Here is a 14,076-nt window from a genome sequence, read left to right as displayed (position 1 = left end):
GGTTGCCCTCATTTCTCATACGCTACGGTTCTCTTTGCAGTCATTAGTCTTATATGCCTTATACAGCAGTTTTTCCTTTGCAACTTCTTTTTAAATCTTTATTAATCCATCGTGGAGTTTTTTAGTTTCCTATTACTTCCAAATTTAGGTATGTATCTGTCCTGCATTACATGTAAAACATTTTAAACCTGTTCCACTGCTCCTCGACTGTCTCCACATTTAAAAGCTTATCCCAGTCTATCCTACTTAGACTTTGTCGCATCTGCTCAAAATTAGCCCTACTAAAGTTCAACTTAACAATTTTAGTCTTTGCATCTGTACTCTTACAAAATACTGAGAATTGTATTACATTATGGTCACTTGACCCTAGTGGTTCAATCACCTCTACACCCTCAATTCTATCCTGATTATTACAGAATACTAAATCCAGAGGCTTCACCCCTTGTTGGTGCTTTAACATGCTGTGTTAAAAACAGTCGCGATTACTTCTAAAAACTCCTGCTCTTGTGCTCCTCCATCTGTAAGGTTATCCCAGTTAATATTTGGATAATTAAAGTCCCCATGACTATAATATCCCCTGTAAACTTGCCTTTTGATATTACTAAAAGATGTGTGTTGAAATTACTGTCTGAATTGGGTGGTCTATAACACACTCCTAAAATGAGACCCTTTTCCCTAATATTTTCCAGGCGAAGCCACATGTCCTCACTAAGATGGGGCTCATCATCCAACTGAAGATGACTTACATTTAATTCCTGTTTGGCATAAACAGCAACCCCACCTCCTTTTCTGTTCTGTCTATCCTTCCTAAAAATGTGTATCCCTCTATGTTACACTCATCCCCATCTTTGTTATTTAGCCAGGTTTCCGTTATTGCTATAATATCATAATTGTGCTCTGCTACATACAACTCCAACTCACTTACCTTATTTTTGATACTTCTAGCATTAAGGCAAGCTATTTTTAATGTGTTAATCCTTCTATCTTTACGTGTTTGCTTAAAATTTACATTACTATGCATTTTTATTTCTACACCATTGTTTGTTCTTCCATGTATAGATCTAAATCTGGCCTGTCCTAACCTCCCTGCCCCCCCATTCCCTAGTTTAAACAATCCTCGACTAGCCTACACATACGCCTCCCCAATACATTGGTGCCCCTCCGGTTCAGATGTAACCCGTCACGCGAACAGGTCCCATCTGTTCCAAAAGGAGTCCCAATGCCCCATAAACCTATACCCTTCTACCCTGCACCAAGATTTGAGCCACGCGTTAAGCCTTCTAATCTCCTCAATCTTACCTGGACTGGCGCGTGGCACAGGCAGAACTTCGGAGAAGACTACCTTGTCAGTTCTGCTCCTCAGCTTGGTACCTAACTCTTTGAATTTGGATGCAGAACTGACAGACTACCCTTATGTATGTCATTTGTTCCAACATGGACAATGACAACTGGATCCACCCCTGCTCTGGCCAAGAGCCTATCCACCCTTCCAGGAGGTCTCCCACCTGTGCTCCCGGAAGGCAACACACCGTCGAGACTCTCTCTCTCTGGAGCACACCTGCGCTCAATCCCCTAATGATTGAGTCCCCAACTATCACTACCTCTCTTTTTGGGAACTGGTTTTGAGGTGGCCCGTTGGGGCTCCTCAACCCTGCCTACCACCTCAGAATTATCAGAGTCACCGTCCAGCTCCGCCAGGACATGATAACGGTTAGACACTTCTAATTCTGGGGTTGATGCCCCCGGACAGTGTGCACCCTTTACCTTACGCCTTGCGACCGTGACCCACCTATTCCTACCTGTCTGGTCTGGAATCTCCTCCCGCCACCTTAGGGGTGCACACTATCTCTAAAGGACACCTGGGCCAAGTCCGCCAATTCTCTATTACAACGCAGGTCAGCCAACTCCTCCTCCAGTTCAGCGACCCTGAGCTCGAGGTGCTGGATCAGCTGGCATCTCTTGCAGATGTAGCCCTCATAGACAACTGGCTCTTCCAAACCATCATCTAAAAGTCCAACATCCAACAGGACTTGCATTGCACTGGCCTCATTATTAAAATTTGACTTGGGATTACTAAGCTGCCTTAACTATTTTTTTTTTTCTTAAAATTAAATTTCTTCTTCTTTCAGCTGCTCCTTAACTTAAATGGTAACACTAAGATCTGCTACAGATATTTTACACCTTTTCCCCTTAAGCTCCTGTACTGTTCTCCCTCTCAGCTGCCTGCTGTTTGCCTTTCTATGAGGTTAACTTTACTTTTCTCTGTCTCTTCTAACTTTGCGCTCTTCTTACTTATAAGCTCTTCACTCGCACTGTTTGTATTCCCCCGTATTAATGAACCAATACGCTGTCGCCCACTTAACTGTTCTGCCTCTGGACCGCTAAGGACTGTTTAATCTAAAATAAACAAATAAATAAAACTTTACTACCTTATTTGCTCCTACTGCTCCTTGTGCCTGATCGGTGTCTTAACGCAGGCCGCTTACCTGCGCACTACTGAGTTTCCACCTTTTACTGCTTTGAAGTCAGCCGCGGCCTTTTTTTCTTTTCCTTTAAACTAAGGAATCGCTGTTACGACGACGCGGTTATTTATTTACAAATGCCGATATCAGTTACTGCTGCTTTCTACCCTGCCGCCTCGATGCTAATTCAAATACAGATAACAAGAAAAAAGTACAAGTACAAATAACTTTTCCAAGCGCACTTCCAAACACCCAGCTACTTTTGCTCTTGTGCGGGCGAAAAAAAAGCAAAAAACCCTTCTAAAGGGAAAAAAAGCTTTAAAATTCCCACACGGTTCCTTAGCGGCAACCAAAACCCAGGTTTTTAAAAGCAAAATGTATTTTTTTAATGTAAATCTCACACCACAGAACAAACCAACAACTCTCAACAGACTCTAGCGTTTACAAAGGCGTTTACAAAGCACACGTGATCACCTCGATAGACATGTTAATGGGGGTACGGTTAGAATGATAAAGGAAATGGGTACTCGAACAATGTAAAGTAAGTCTAAAATACCTACACAATAACTATAATCGTAATAAATGAACAATAAAACAGCGGAGAAGCCGTGGATTAAATAAAAGGCTGTAGTTATCAGCAGGGAGACGTGAATCCCGTGGCAAAGCAAGGAAGAGAATGTAGACACTGGAGACGGCCTTATATAGGCAGGCAGCCAACATGTGGGAGGCGCTGGGATGGGGGACCCAACGCCTCACACGGTGACCGAACTGCAGTCTATGGACGTATATATGTACGTAAGTAGGATTCAGTTAGCGTTGGGAACCTGCATACAAAATTTCTTGAAGATGGGCCCATAAGTAACAAAGACCGTTGAAAAGTTCAATATGGCGGCCATCAGTGGCATCATACCACCGAAATAAGTACCAAATTTCAGCCTTCTACCCTAATGGGAAGTTGGAGAATTAGTGATGTTGGAAAGTTCAATATGGAGGCTGACAGTGGCGTCATACCACCGAATTAAGTACATACATTGGTTTTGGTTAGCGTAGGGAAGCCGCTTACCAAATTTCGTGAAGATGGGGCCATGAATAAGAAAGTTCAACATGGTGGACGTTGTTGACCGTTATGACCGTTACGTGTAGAATTTTCGAAATGAAACCTGCTTAACTTTTGTAAAAAAGCTGTAAGGAATGAGCCTACCAAATTTCAGCCTTCTACCTACACGGGAAGTTGGAGAATTAGTGACGCTTGAAAAGTTCAATATGTCGGCCGACAGTGGCGCCATACCATCGAAATAAGTACGCATACATCAGTTTGGTTAGCAAAGGGAAGCCGCCTACCAAATTTCGTGAAGATGGGGCCATAAATAGGAAAGTTCAACATGGCAGACTTTGTCGATCTGTTATCGACTGTTATGACCGTTACGTGTAGAATATCAAAATGAAACCTGCTTAACTTTTGTAAGTAAGCTGTAAGGAATAAGCCTGCCAAATTTCAGCCTTCTACCTACACGGGAAGTTGGAGAATTAGTGATGAGTCAGTCAGTCGGTGAGGGCTTTGCCTTTTATTAGTATAGATATACTAGCAAAATACCCGCGCTTCGCAGCGGAGAAATAGTGTGTTAAAGAAGCAATGAAAAAGAAAAGGAAACATTTTGAAAATAACATAACATGATTGTCAATGTAATTGTTTTGTCACTGTTGTGAGTGATGAGTGTTGCTGTCATATATATATATTTATATACTGTATATAGATATATATATAGACATACACACACATATATAAACATATATACATATACATACATATCTATATATATATACATATACACACACACACACACATATATATATATATATATATATATATATATACTGTACATACACATACATACACTCTTTGGGGTGCGAGGAACTGAGGAACTGTTGCTGGGGTGGCAGAATCCATCAAGGAAAAAATGAAAAACATTATTTGTACAAAATCTTAATTTATTTATCCATTCCTAAATAATTAAATGGGCAGGCTATTTCGTATCAGTGCAATACGCTGTTTGTTAAAACGGATGACTCCGCCTTACGCAAGTCTGCGTGGATATTATGAACTATCGTATCTGTTCAAGTTCTATTTAAATTTTAAATAGAAGGAATTTTTATTTAGTCGACAGAAATATCTTTGGTAGGAATGTAAGTTAAATGTAGGCATCATTGCATAAATTTTTATTCACCATAGAAATGTAAAGAGTAAATTCGCCTTACATTTCAACCAAAGGTATTTGTGTCAACTAAATCAGGGTGTCAAACTCAATTGCACAGGGGGCCAAAATCCAAAACACACTTTAGGTCGCAGGCGAACAGGATAAACATTTATTGAACACACTAAAACTAAACTTTAAAACTTTTAAAACTTAACTTTTTGAACATAAATATGAATAAAACAGACAGGAATATTATTCGAATAAATCAACTGAAACCTTAAATAACATAATATTTTGCTCTCCATAAAAATATATCCTGTCTAAATTATACAAGTTAGAAATAAAGTAAACGTTAAAAGAACAAACATTCAAATTTCTTTACTCTTATGTAATTTTATATAAAAAATAAACTTAGATTTTAAATATCCCAAAAGATTTTGCTCTCCATAAAAATATATCCTGTCAAAATTATACAAATTCAAATATGAACATGCTGCATAACAAAACCTAGAAATATAAATGAAATGTGTTCCTTTCAGCAATAACAAATCAAATCATATGTCATTTTAGAGCTGGACGCCTGGCATCTTTTTTTGGCAACAAGTTCATTTATGTTTGGTGTGAGGTTCTGTGTTGTGGAGATTCTCAGGATGGACTGCAGGTGCTCATCGGTGAGGCGACTCCTGTGTGCTGTTTTGTTAGTCTTCATGACTGAGTAGAGCTTCTCAGAGCTTCTCGGAGCTGGAGCATTTGTGCGGGAATGGAGTGAATAAACTGTGCAGGCCATGCAGTATCGTACTTTGCCTTCAGTGTGCCATTACACTGCAGCTCAATCACCTCCATCTGAATCTGCACAGGTGCAGTTTCCACATCGACGGCAAATGGGTTGCGAAACAACTCAAAATTCTTTTTGTTCTTCAAAGTCACCAAAGTGCCGTGCGAACTCAGTGCGCTCAGTTTATCAGCAAAGTGCGTATTTGGGAACACCGTAGTGACGACTTGGTTCAACATTACTTGGCAACAGGGAAAGTGGGGCAAGTTGCACTGGTGCATTTGTGTCTGCCATAAAAGCAGCTTCACTTGAAATCACTTTGTGATTGTGCACGGGTAAAAACGTCCGCTGAAGTGTCAGATTCTTCTTTAACTCTTCTGCTTTCTGTATCTTCTGCATTGCATTCAGGTCTTTCAGGTTACCGTGATGTTTTGTCTCATAGTGCCGTCTTAGATTAAATTCTGTAATTACAGCCACATTAGCTCCACAAATGAGACACACGGGTTCAGTAAACATATACTCAGCCTCCCATCGGTTTTTAAAGGCTCTATTTTCAGAATCAACTTTTCTCTCCAGCATCAGCGTGAGCTAGCTTCGCAATAACTTGCAGCATCATAAGGTAGACTTGATTAACGCGGTAAGTGTTCGGCAAGGCAGCTGAAGCGCTGCATTATGGGATCTGTAGTTTATTGTGTTTCCAGCGCTTTATATCCCCGGGCCATTAATAACAATAATACAGTATATAAAATGATCTTGCGGGCCGGATATAATTACACGCCGGGCCAGATGTGGCCCATGGGCCTTGAGTTTGACACATACGGACTAAATAGAACTTGAAAAGATATATTTTTTCAATGTGATCGCAATTCAGATCGAGTTGACGACACTACAGTACATCGAGCCCGCGTGCTATTGTAGTTTTGCCTGCATGCCTCTATAAGTCATCCTCCCTCGCTCTTACTTTTTACCGCTCATCTAATGAATACACTGAGTATGGCTTTACCAAAACAATCATTGATCACAAATAAAGTATCCATTATTCATAAAGCTTCAATTGGTGATCGGTCTTTCTGCTAACCGCAAGGGATGCGAAGGTAAAATAAATATAAATGCGTACGTACACACTCAGTGCACCCCCTCTCATGAATCGAACCTCGGTCGTCAGCGCTAGAGGTGAAGCCTCTACCATTGTGCCACAGCGTGTGGTTTGTCTATTTGAGAGTATGTAGATCGGGTATATATATACATATATATATATATATATATATATATACCCGCACTTCGCAGCGGAGAAGTAGTGTGTTAAAGAAGTTATGAAAAAGAAAAGGGAACATTTTAAAAATAACGTAACATGATTGTCAATATACAGTAATTGTTTTGTGAGTGTTATTGAGTGTTGCTGTCATCAAGGATTTGATTATCATTATTTCTTTCAATCAGGTTCGTATTTGTAGAATGTGTTCAAGTTACATTCCGTGTTTGTCAATCGTTGTAAAGATGACAGGTTTCATTCATCGATTTGTTTCTTACTGCATCAATAAACAGCTCGTCTTCCTCTTATCTGAGACCTGACAAACTGCATGCATGGGTTTTTTTTACACTGTCTTCCTTTAGCGGGACTTTTTCCACCGTGTGCTTTGTTTCCGCAGTAGCTGCACTTATGAATATGCTTGTATGTATCACATGCTTCATATTTTTTCGCTGCCTTCTCAATTGTGTAATTCGTTTTGTTCAGCTCTTTGGAACTGTTGCTTTTGTCTGTGCACTGCGCCAGTTCACATGAGCCGCTTCGGTGTACATGCATCGAAGTTTCCCAGCTGTGCTGGTGCCATCTCGTGCTATGTCCATGGCTGTATGTAATGTCAGCTAAGACCCGCACTTAAAAGTTTCTCTCGCAGTTTCGCTGAGTTTGTGTCAAACAGCACCCTGACCATCTCATCTTCCTCTGCATAAGCAAAGTCCTTCACCCGTGAATATTTAGCGGCAGTGTTTCTATTGGATTGCCGCTGACGGACGGCCTTATATGGGCAGGCACTAAATTACAAACGCTAGTGGCAGCCTGTCTATGAACTTAATTTAATATAAACTTACGGTTCACGCCGTGCTTTGTTTCCGCAGTAGCTGCACTTATGAATATGCTTGTATTTATGAATACGCTTGTATGCATCACTTGCTTCATAATCTTTTTCTGCCTTCTCAATTGTGAAATGGCGCTTTTGTTCAGCTGTTTGGAGGTCTTCCTTGTTATCTACGCATTTACGTAGGAGGTGTGATGATGTCACACGAAACTCCGCCCCCCCACAGCCATCCAGCTCAACTCCATTACATTATATGGAGAAAAATAGCTTCCAGTTATGACCCTTATGCGTAGAATTTCGAAATGAAACCTGCCCAACTTTTGTAAGTAAGCTTTAAGGAATGAGCCTGCCAAATTTCAGCCTTTCTACCTACACGGGAAGTTGGAGAATTAGTGATGAGTGAGTGAGTGAGTCTGTCAGTCAGTGAGTGAGGGCTTTGCCTTTTATTAGTATAGATTACATATATCTTGAATGTTTGAAAAAGATACATTTCTAACAGGTGGTGTAGGGAGTGTCCAAAAGCATGCATGCATGCTTAATTTTAAGTTGATCTGGGATTTGTAATTTAATTTGGCATAAGATTTGGTGTACAAAAGGTTTTAAAAATGCAATTTTTTCATATGTTGATTTTGCCCATTGAACATAAGCACAATTTGAATACGGAATCTAGGCAGGGTTTTATATATGAGGCCCCTGGTCAGCAAGTTTTATTCCAAAGAATAAACAACAAAGAACTTGTTGTTTTCTATAGTCCCCCAAAATACAACGTGTCTTTCCTATCTGACCTGATCTAACCCACTTATGTTCCCTTTCCCAGACAGTCATTCTTCTTTGCAATTTCAACATTCATATTGAAATTCCGACATGTAAACTGAGAAATGAATTCTTGTCCTTACTGGACGGTTTTGACTTGATGCAACATGTTGGTTGTCTACCCACTCTGGTGGTGACATCTTAGACCTGATCTGCACATCTGGCTTATCTGTCTATAACACTAATAGCAGTGATTTGAGCTTCTCTGACCATAAAGCAGTACTTTTCACTGGCTCATTAGCTCTCCCTCCTCTTACCTGTAAATGTCAAATTTCTTTTGACATTCCTCTAATTCCATCCACATTAGAAAGTCTTGTTGACTACTATAACAGCCCTTCTTTCAGCATTAGATAAAACTGTGATCTTTTAAAACATAAGGAGGTTTCCTATAAGCTTTTAGCTCCATGGTACAACTTGGAATTTTGGTCTATGAAAGCAGAAAGCCGACACCTTGAGAGGATGTCACTTAAGAGTGGCCTCACTATGCATGTCCAGGCTTTCCCTGACCATCAAAAGGCTCACAGATGAACTAACTGCAGCCAAGAGCACACATTATGGCAGAGTAATAGAAGTAGCTATGATAACCTGAGGGTTTTGTTCTATGAAGTTAGTAAACTACTTCAACCTGAACCTGGCCTAACTAACTCTTTTACTGAAGTCTGTGAAAAATGTCTCCAATTTTTCCATAATAAAATAAAAAATCTAAATAATTCAACTACCATAAATCCATTGTCTTTTTGTACCTTTCCCTGTCTTCCCACGCCATGCAGCTCCTTTTTTAAATTTTCACCAGTCACATCTGAATTAGTTAACGACCTGCTTTGTAAGATGAGGCCTACTAACTACTTGTGTACTGCAGCCCATCCCCATCACACTTCTTAAATCTTTATGCCCAAATCCCAACTGTAAGGACAATAACAAATGCACCCCTTAACACTGGCTTTGTGCCAGCCACTTTTAAAATGGCTTCTCTAACCCCAATGTTAAAAACGTCTGGTCTTGATGCTGACAATCTTAACAATTTTCAGCCTATTTCTCACTTACCTTTTCTGTGAAAAGTTCTTGAGTGTGTTGTGGCGTCCCAATTCACCAATTATTTAACTTCTAATAATTTGATGGTGCCCTTTCAGTTTTGTTTCTCTGTTTGCTCTGCTTCAGGTAACTAATGATTTGCTTATGGCGGCAGACTCTGGACAAAGTAGCAGATTAATTCTTTTAGACCTTTATGTAGTATTTCACAGTGTTAGACATGACCTTTTACTGTCCAGAATGGAGAACATGCTGGGTATCTCTGGCACTGTCCTCCAGTGGTTTAAGTTCTATGTGACTGACAGGCAAGAGTTTGTTAGTCCTGGCAACAGCAGATCCAGCTCAGCACCCAGGGCTCCGTCCTTGGCCCTCTGCTCTTTTGTATCAATATGCATCCCCTTTGCCATATCATTTGTAGCTTTGAACTGAATTCTCATTTTTTTGGAGATGATACTTAACTCTATTTCAATGGTAAAAATGAAACTTCATCAGAGCTTTCTCAGCTCACAGTTTGCCTTGGTGAAATTAAAACCTGCATGGAGCAGAACTCTGTAAAATTAAATTAAACACCTGCAAAGGGCGGCATGGTGGCACAGTGCCTCGCAGTTAGGAGACCTGAATTCGCTTCCCAGGTTCTCCCCGTGTGGAGTTTGCATGTTCTCGCCGTGTCTGCGTGGGTTTCCTCCCACAGACATGCATGTTAGGTGCATTGGCGATTCTAAATTGTCCCTAGTGTGTGCTTGGTGTGTGGGTTTGTGTAACCTGCGGTGGGCTGGCACATTGCCCAGGGTTTGTTTCCTGCCTTGCGCCCTGTGTTGGCTGGAATTGGCTCCAGCAGACCCCTGTGGCCCTGTAGTTAGGATATAGTGGGTTGGCTGATGGATGGATAAACTCCTGCAAATTGGTGCTAAAGTGCAATTTCTCAGTCCTCGACAGAGGTCTCATCAGATCCAAGGAATCCTGGTGTCATTTTTGAACACTCCATTTCTTATTCTGCCCCCATAAACCACATTAAAAAATGTTCTTATTTCCACCCCTGTAACATATCCCGTGTTCGCTCATTCCATTCAATTTCTAATGCTGAGAAATTCGTTGATGCTTTTATCACATCCCGCATCGATTATTGCAACTCCCTACTAGCAGGCGCCCCTTATAATCTTATAAAAGGTTGAACAAAACTCTGCTGCAGGAGTCCTTCCATAACCCAGCAACAGTGAGCACATAAAACCCGTCCTGCTTCACCTGACTCCCTGAACAGCCACCTCTCGGACTGGGGTCCTCGAATTTCCAAAAGGCAGGCCTCAGGTGGTCTTCTCCAACACTATCATTGTCAGCACAGGTGCTCCACCAGGCTGTGTACTGAATTCCTTGCTGTACTTCCTTTACACACACAATTGTGTGGCTAAGCACAGCTCCAACGACATTCTTAAGTTTGCTGATGACACAGTGGTCTTAGGCCTCATTTCCAACAATGACGAGGAGGTCCATCTGTATGAGGCAGATCAGCGTTTCTCAACCTTTAAGTATTTGCGATCCGAGTTTTCATAACAGTTTTAATCGTGCCCCCCCTAACATTTTTTTGAAATGTAGATGCATATTTTATTATACCCACTTAACTTTTATCAACATTTATCTAACTCTAAATTTATTGTTCTAGTATCAGAATGTAGTTTAAGTTCATTTGTTTTGGTTTCAACAGATTTTTTTTCATATTTTTAATTCTTGTTTTCTTTTTTTCACATCTTCACGCCCCACAGGTTGAGAACCACTGAGGTAGAGAATCTGGCAGTATGGCACCAGGCTCATAACCTCTCACTGAATGTCAGCAAGACCAAGGAGCTAATGGTGGACTTCAGGTGGAAGCAGCAGCAGCAGATCTATGGCCCCATCAGCATAAATGGAATTCCTGTTGAGAGGCTGAGCGACTTCAAGTACCTGGGTGTGTACATCACAGAGGACCTCACATGGACCCAGCACACACAAGCTCTGGTCAGGAAAGCAAGGTAGTGCCTTTATCACCTGAGGTGGCTGAGGAAATTCAAGGTTTCCCCACCTATTTTGAAAATTTTTACACTGGCACCATAGACACCATCCTAACACAAAGCTGCACGTCATGGTTTCAGAATTGCTCCGTCTAAGACTGCAAAGTCATGCAGAGAGTGGCGCATTCAGCAGAGCGCTTCTTATGGTCAGCACTGCCCTCTCTGCAGGATATCTACACCAAGGGCTGCAGGACCAGGGCAATTAGAATAATTATAACCTCTACCCAGCCCAGCAACAGACTGTTCAGCCTGCTCAACACGGGCAAGCAGCTGTGCACCCTGATGGCAAAGACTGAGTGACTCAAGAGGAGCTTTTACCCTCAAGCCATCAGAATCCTGAACTCTGACATGCCAACAAACATTCAAACCTAAAAGTCATGGACACTCACTGTAATTTACTGCACAGTCTCTTTATACTTTTTACTTTTAACTGTTTCAGATTTTAATCTAGTTTATCCATCCATCCATCCATTATCCAACCCGCTATATCCTAACTGCAGGATCACGGGGGTCTGATGGCGCCAATCTCAGCCAACACAGGGCACAAGGCAGGAAACAAACCCCGGGCAGGGCGCCAGCTAATCTAGTTTAACTTAATCTAATTTAATTGTATTTATTTTAGTTAATTTTATTATCTTTTTCTTAATTTTATTATGTATTCTATTGTGTGTTTGCTTTTGGTTTGCACAATCTTGGAGTAGACCAGCTTTTAATTTCACTGCACTTTGTGCCTGTCGTAGCAGCTCCCTCACCCGACACAAGTCCAAGCACACACGTCTTTATTTCTCTTCTCTGTCGCCTTTACAGCACACAATGCACAAATCACCCACAAATACTGCTCAGTCCCTTCTTCCTTTCTCCTCTCTCTTCTTCTGCCGCCTACGCTCCTCCCTGCAAGCTCTGTCCTCCTCTTCCCGACTCGAATACTGCAGCCGGAATTTCTCCAGGTGCTCCCCGACGATCATCCGACAGCACTTCCGGGTGTGGTTGGAGTGCTGCATGGGCACTCGGAAGTACTCCAGATGCACCTGGATCCTCTTCTGGCAACACTTCCTAAGTGTAGTAGCGGAAGTGCTGCAGTCCAAGGCTCTGCAACTGTCCAGGCATACACTGGCGGTGGCCACGGGCCCCAGCAGGGATGAGCTTCCAAGCTCTAAGCCTGTGGCCCCGATGCAATCCAGGGAGAGATATTGCCCCAAATATGTCCTCTCCATCACAGGGGCATCCCCTGTTGTCTGCTACACTGTATAGCTGTGTGTTTGATGAATAAACTCTTGAATCTGTGGATGACAGGGCCTCCCGCTGTAGAGCACCCAGACTTTGGAATGACCTCCCTAAATTAATCATATCAGCATACTCAATTAATTCCTTTAAAAAACAACTTCAAACTCATCTGTTCCGGAGGGCTTTTAACTTAACCTAACGTTCTGCCCCCTTCTTTCAGTTTACCTAACCTGTCCAGATGCTCAATATAATTCTTCCTATAATTACACCATCTTAAATACTTGTGCTCTATCACCAAGGAAATTCTAAAACCATGTTCCTTTGGTGCCAGTAGTTAAGCTCTATTTGCGATCATAATTCATGTGACTGTGTTTGTGGAGTCATTGTCCTCAGGTGGCATGATTGTGTGAGTAAGTTGGGGAGTCAGCTACACTGACATTGCATACGTCTCAGTAATCTCAGAGATAAAGGCAGGTGCAGACGTGGCTTGAAAAGTTCTTGACTTGACATTTTGAAATCAAAATTTCTCTCTCCAGCACCTTTTCCTAACAAGTGTCTGAAATCAACAAATCCTATCAATTGTTCTTGTAAAATTTGATATTGACAAGTTTCTGTTGAGCCTCATCAGCTAGTAGGTATTGATCCATGTTTTCAAACTTAATTCATTTGAAGATGAAGGAGGCTACATGGATAGAAGGATGATTGCTGGTCCAAACATTCAAAATAGACCCCGGCCTCCAGGACACAGGGAGTGGCGCTGTAGAACTCTCATTTCCAAGGTCTTTCTAATTGAGGGTTTCATAACTTTGCTTCCAAAGGAGACAATTGTTGTAAAGAAAAATGCAGAAAGCAATAGAATTTCTTGAAGAAAACCTGGTATTGTATTTGAAGAGAGAGACAAAGCAGAGATCGCAATCACTTTCAAGCACTTTCATTAGTAGTAGTGTCACGTGTGCAGAGTACAGAAAACTTACTGGCGTAATCTGCCAACATGTCGTTACTTTCTGGCTCTGTGATAAACAAAAATGCATCGAAATACAAAACATCATTACAATGTGAAGGGATGCTAACCCTAACAGGCAAGACCCATGAAGACTGCTGCGTTCATAGTGCAATCAAGTTTTGGAGTTTCATAGAGAAACAACTTCAATACTGCTAGTAATTTAGTAGATCACACACTGAGGACAGACAGATTGTTTCTTTAAATGACAAACTCAATGACTGCCAAGAACCAAACTCAAATGAATAATTTGGTTTAAATGAAACCAGACAGCCACTTGTACTGTCCAGCAAGAAAACTGAGTATTAAAAAGGATAAATTCCAGTTATTACTGTTAGCGAGGTAGCGCCAGTCTAGATGCATGCCCCATCACAGTGCATAACACTATAAGTGACCTTCCCATAGGGGCGTAATACTTTGTGTTTAATTCATTCTGCACAGTACAGATGCTCTAAGATAAA

The sequence above is a fragment of the Polypterus senegalus genome, chromosome 4, assembly GCF_016835505.1.
Source record: "Polypterus senegalus isolate Bchr_013 chromosome 4, ASM1683550v1, whole genome shotgun sequence".
NCBI lineage: Eukaryota > Metazoa > Chordata > Cladistia > Polypteriformes > Polypteridae > Polypterus > Polypterus senegalus.
This window is presented reverse-complemented; position numbering follows the sequence as displayed.